Source organism: Colobus angolensis, unplaced genomic scaffold, assembly GCF_000951035.1.
Source record: "Colobus angolensis palliatus isolate OR3802 unplaced genomic scaffold, Cang.pa_1.0 Scaffold140, whole genome shotgun sequence".
NCBI lineage: Eukaryota > Metazoa > Chordata > Mammalia > Primates > Cercopithecidae > Colobus > Colobus angolensis.
Window position 1 is genome coordinate 1,014,311 of NW_012114489.1, and position 6,000 is coordinate 1,020,310.

Below are 6,000 nucleotides of genomic sequence, written 5' to 3' on the forward strand. Positions count from 1 at the left end.
TGACTACTCTACTGCGCTTCAGTCATGCATCACAAATGTTGACATGTACCCCTGAGAGTCTTGTGGAAATACCCCTGATTCAGTGGGTATGATTCAGTGGATCCAGGTCATGTACAAAGGATCAGAAATAAGACGATTTCTGACCTTTTAACATTTCCAACAATTTTCCAGGTGATGCCCAGCTGCTGATCTGCAAACCACATACTGAGTAACAAAGTTATCATAGACATGGCGATTTGTACAAATTCACTATCGGTGACATTTTGTAAAGTAATCTACCACCGTATTTCCCCTATGTCAGTGGTTATGAAAATTTTCCACTTCACACCTTTTACTTAACAGAATAACAGCTTTAATAAACAGCCTTGAAACACTGAAGCTTTTAGTTAGTTTGCATTTAACCACTATGTAAAATGGGGCTTATGTAATGATTAAGAAATGATAATGTCCTTAGCAGATGAGGTAAATTATACTTAAGCTACATTGTTTTCTTCAAAAGGTCCGTTTTCTATGGCTCAACATGGGAATAAAAGGGATTCTCATCTCATGTGAGCATTTGCTAGTAATGAGATAGCTCTTGGGATAATTTAACTGACCAGGAGAGCCAATCCAGACAGCCCTTAATCAGTAATGACAAATGGAAGCACCTTAAAAGTCAAAGAAGTTGTGTTTTCCAGCGCTTGCCATATCAGATTTTAGCCATGCCCTAGAGTTATAAAACTGCTTCCTCATCAATCCATTCTCCATGCCACTAACATTACTTATTTTGGCTGAGCATTTAAGAGTTGAAATTTTAAACTAAATGATAGAAGAACTATAGTTCCTAGACAGCATACATTCTGCCATGGCAGTATTGAAAACCTGAAGGCTCTCACACTCAGTTTGAAAGTCTTCCCTCTCATTTTCCCCTTCTCACTAATCTTCTTTTTTTCTCAGTTCCCTTCCTACCTTAATCAGTTGATATGCTGTATAAAGTTGTGGATGAAGTAAATTTCACGAGGAAAATTATATTTTAAGTGCACTTAACAAAAATTACTTTTTGTGATGAATTCTATATAAAGAAATAAATCATTCTTTATAAACAATCATTCCCCAAATATCTGTTAACAAACGTTTCAAGTTCTTATCTCATTAGTTTAAAGCAGAATATCTCTGTACTTTGACTTTATGCGTCACTTTAAGTACTTGTGTTTTGTTTAATTAACAAAGGGAAACTAACACCCCTGAGATTGGTGAAGGATCTGGGGCTAGCAAGAGCAGTAGGTGGCTACCAGTAGTAGGGCTGAAAGATAATGGAGAGATCCATTATCTAGAATCCAGAAAGACCTGTGGTTATAGGAAAAAGACACCCCGTGCCCTTGGACACAGGAATACAGCCACTTCCCTTCCACTGGCCAAACCAAACCCTGAATTGACAATGTCAATAGAGGTCAGACTCCTGAAACACAGAGCAGGAGAGCAGGGTAGAGAAGCATGCAGATAGAACTTGTAAGGCTGTGAAAAGAGCACTGGGCACAGTGGCAGGTATAGGTAACATATAGGAAATAAGAGAGTTGAGGGAACATTCACTTACTGAATGCTGAGACCATTAATCCCTTCCCCACAGTCACAGTAGCCAGGCTTCAATACTCCAGGCAGGAGATTGGATGGTTCATCTCTAGGGGATGAGAAAGAAATGAAAACCTAGATTAAATATTGGAAGACGAAATTGAGAAAAAAATACTTAATGTAAAGCAAAAAGACAAAGAAATGAAAAATCAGAGGATAAGAAAAGTGAGGATGAAGCCAACAGTTCCAACATGAATAAACAGTTATAGAGTCCCAGAACATGAAGGGTGATAATGAAGGAGAAGAAATCATCAAAAAATAAAATTCAGCAAAACTTTCCAGATGGATTTCCAGATTGGAAAGACCTGCCAACTATGCAGCACAATAGATTAAATCAGGCCCTCACCAAGGGAACTTTACCATAGAATTTAACAGCATGGAGACAAAATGAAGACACTGTGAGCTTCCAGAGAGGAAGAAAAAACAGGTCATACACAAAGGATCAGAAATGAGACTATTTCTGACTTTCTAACAGCAAAATAAGAAGCCTGTAGGCAATGGAGCAATACCACCAAACTTCTGAAGGAACACAATACCCAACCTGTAATTCTACACTTAGCCAAGTTATCAGTTAAAAGACTTTTTCAGATATGCAAAAACTCAAAATTGTATCTCCTAGCATCTCTTTCTCATTTGGTCACTGAAAAATGTGTTATATCAAAATGAAGGATGTAAACCAGAACAGGGGAGGAAGTAGAATACAGGAAACATAAAACTCAGAGACAAACATATGCCAGAATGACCCATATGCACCATGCAGGGGAAATAAGCAGTCCAATTCAGAGAGGTTTCTGCAGAAAAAAATGAAATACCTGAATGCATTAGGGAGAATTTAGATAATTAATTAGCGAGAGAAGTTGAGTTAGTGATACGTATGTATAAAACTAGGTAACTATAACATAAGGCAATTATTAGTATCAGAAAAAATATTTTGCAAAAAACAATCACAATATATGATGCAGCTCAGTTATAGACAGTGTTTACACAGTTATACTAATGTAAATACTGAAGACTGAAGATTGCACTAACTTACAAGAGGAAGCCTGAATATGTGAGGATGGAGGAAAAAAAGAGAACAGAATTTTCATTTTTCTTTCTGGAATGTCAATCAATAATATTTATACGCAGAAAATCAAGAAGTAAGAATAAAAGCATGTTATTTAGGGAAATGAAGATAAATACTCAAAGATATAGCTAAAAGATCATTGTAGTTTTCTGTATAATTTGCACAGAAATAATAAGTGGACATATTTTTCTGCATTCAAAATTTAATGAAAATTTTAAAATAAATTTAAAATATAAAAATAAATTTCAAAATTTTAAAGATAAATAATATAGGATATTTCTGTCGCTTCTGAGGTATGATAGTCCACAAATTACAGCATGCAATTCTTGTCTTTCTTTACATGGTTGTTTTAAATATATTTAATTGCAAAGGGAAATGTTTGCTTTCTAACTATTTCGTAAAGCATGATTAAATCGAATGTTAGCATTGATGTAAATGATTCCTCTTATTCTTTTGTCTACTAAAACATGAATAGAGAACCTAGATGCATCTTTGAAAATTTCTACAATTTCTAACGTTGATTAATCTTTGTACCATGTTTAGATTATTACGACTTGAAATTCTCCTTGAAAGTTGGCATTACCCTTAATGAAATACTGGAAGTTTGAAATAATGGAAACTCCTTGCTATATAATAAATGAAAACTATAAATTTTTCCTAAAACTGACTTTCTTTGTCAAGACTTTGATGAACAGTTTCTAATAATGACATTTTCCCAGGACAATTTGAAGATTATACTTTAGAATTCTTAATTAAGTTCTGTTGCTTCAACATGCCAACACTATAGCATATCAACAACGTGAATTTTTTCCTCCACTTTGTATAATGCCTCTTAAAATCTATGATAGGAAAAATTTATCTTACTCATTTTACCAGTCTCCTAAGTAGAAAAAAAAATAAGACAATATGGCTTCATACTGTGCTTAGAGAGTGGACAGAAACTGAGAGGTATGCTAGGAAAATATAAAGATTTACTTAAAATTCATTTGCATAGTAACATGAAAATACATGTCCATGACTATTTAAGTAATGAAAAAATGAATAGGAGAATAGAAGTGAAAAAAACATAATTATCAATTCCAAATCAAAACATGAAAAAATAATATCAAGCTATTTGATTCACATTTTATATGTATTAGTTTATATAATCCTAAAAACAAGCCTATAAAATAAACACTATTACTATAGTAATCTATTACAAATAATGAAACCGAGACATGAAAGTGAAGAAATTTACCTTGCTAGAAAGTTGTAAATATGGAAAGTAAAAGTAAACCCAAACATCTCTGGGCAGAAAGTATCCTTTAAGTCACTATTCTAAAACAATTTATAGTTAACCTTTAGCTAATTATGGTATGCCAACAGATTTCATTTGTATAGTAGAAATATAAGAACAGTTTATCTTTCTCCTCACTCATTTTCAACTTCAATACTGTTATGCATTTTCTCCAATGTTTGTGATCCAGTCCTAGTCTAGCTTTAAGGAAAAAAAAAAAAAAAAAAAAAAGCAATTGGGGCCAAGATGGCCAACTAGATGCAACCAGGAAGAGCTTCGACCAGCAAGAGAGACCAGACCATCAAGTAGACCAGGATATTCTGAACAGATTTTTAGAAAATAAGGCATTTTAGGCCGGGCGCGGTGGCTCAAGCCTGTAATCCCAGCACTTTGGGAGGCCGAGACGGGCGGATCACGAGGTCAGGAGAGATCGAGACCATCCTGGCTAACATGGTGAAACCCCGTCTCTACTAAAAAAAAATACAAAAAAACTAGCCGGGCGAGGTGGCGGGCGCCTGTAGTCCCAGCTACTCGGGAGGCTGGGACAGGAGAATGGCGTGAACCCGGGAGGCGGAACTTGCAGTGAGCTGAGATCCGGCCACTGCACTCCAGCCTGGGCGACAGAGCGAGACTCTGTCTCAAAAAAAAAAAAAAGAAAGAAAAAAGAAAATAAGGCATTTTAGAAAGAAGACATACAACAGATGCAAATCCCAGGATGATAGGGGAGGAGGCTGGGAACGCTGTGGTTGGTTGCCAAGCACCAGGACTTGTTCCTGGCCCTGAGAAGCTCCTAGAAAAGGGATGAGTGAAATGGATGTGGAGTGGCCCACTTTCACCATGGACCTCCATGATCCTAGCTACGGGAGACCCCACAATTCCCAAGCACATTTGAGCTGGCAGCGAGAACTGACTAGCAAGTTGGCAGAGACAGAACTCCAGCCTGTGTGGAGCCCAGAGGGTTTGGCCTGGGACTGGCTGCAGTGGAGCATGGCCATGGGCGTCCATCCCCTAAGACTTGCCACACTCCTCTAGGTGACTTTAGGCTTTGTTATTAATAGCTGCCAGAACTGGACAGGGCAAGGCTGTCTTGCCCACGTGAAAGAAACAATCTGATCTGAAAACCCCCTGTCTTCTGGCCTCTCCCAAGATTCCTGCCTGGCTGAAGCCACTTGCAGCACAACCAGTGCCATAGCTCTTTCACCAGCATACCCCGCCTAATCACTGGAGTGCTTCTGCAAATGGACATCCACCAGCAGACACTGACCCACAGCCTCCCCCAACCAGTGTGCAATCACCTGCAACCTCCCCGCCTGCCCTGCCAGCATACGTGTGTGTGCAGACCTGCCACCACCTTGCCAGCACAGATGTGCACGGGAGCCCACCACTGCACCACCGGAGTGCTTTTCCCAGCAGCCCCATCAGAGTGTTATTGCTAGCAGACTTGGAACACTCTGACCTCTCCAGCATATCAGGTGCTTAAACCTCAAAAGGCCAGAGAATAAAACTATGGGTTTGGTTCCAGCCTCCTGAGTTTATAGCATGTAGCCTAGCAGTGCTGAGTTGAGTCTTGGCCTCCTGAAACCATCCAGAAATGAAGCCAATTGACTAAGCCCAACTTACATTGCAGCCAAACCCTCAAGGACCTCAAGGAATATAAAAGCAAAAAGGCTCAAACAAAAGACAGCAACTTCCAAGATTAAAGGAACATCAGCCCACACAAATGAGAAAGAATCAGTACAACCCTAAAAGTCAAAGTGTCTTCTTACCTCCAAACTACGGCACTAACTCCCCATCAGTGGTTCTTAACCAGACTGAAATGGCTGAAATGACATAAAATTCAGAATCTGGATGGCAAGGAAGCTCATCAACACACAGGATAAGGTTAACACCCAATCCAAGGAAAACAGTAAAATGGTCCAATAGTTTAAAAATGACATAGCCGGCCGGGCGCGGTGGCTCAAGCCTGTAATCCCAGCACTTTGGGAGGCCGACACGGGTGGATCACGAGGTCAGGAGATCGAGACCATCCTGGCTAACACGGTGAAACCCC

At 38.9% G+C, this 6,000-nt stretch overlaps 1 long non-coding RNA gene across 1 annotated transcript in view; it reads right to left on the reverse strand.

Annotated features, from left to right (window-relative positions):
* LOC105506832 overlaps positions 1 to 6,000 on the reverse strand; it is a 922,775-nt gene that overhangs the window by 689,261 nt on the left and 227,514 nt on the right. The window contains exon 3 of the long non-coding RNA XR_001000995.1: positions 1,574 to 1,657. This is a non-coding gene — a long non-coding RNA (uncharacterized LOC105506832). The remainder of the gene's footprint in view (positions 1 to 1,573; positions 1,658 to 6,000) is intronic.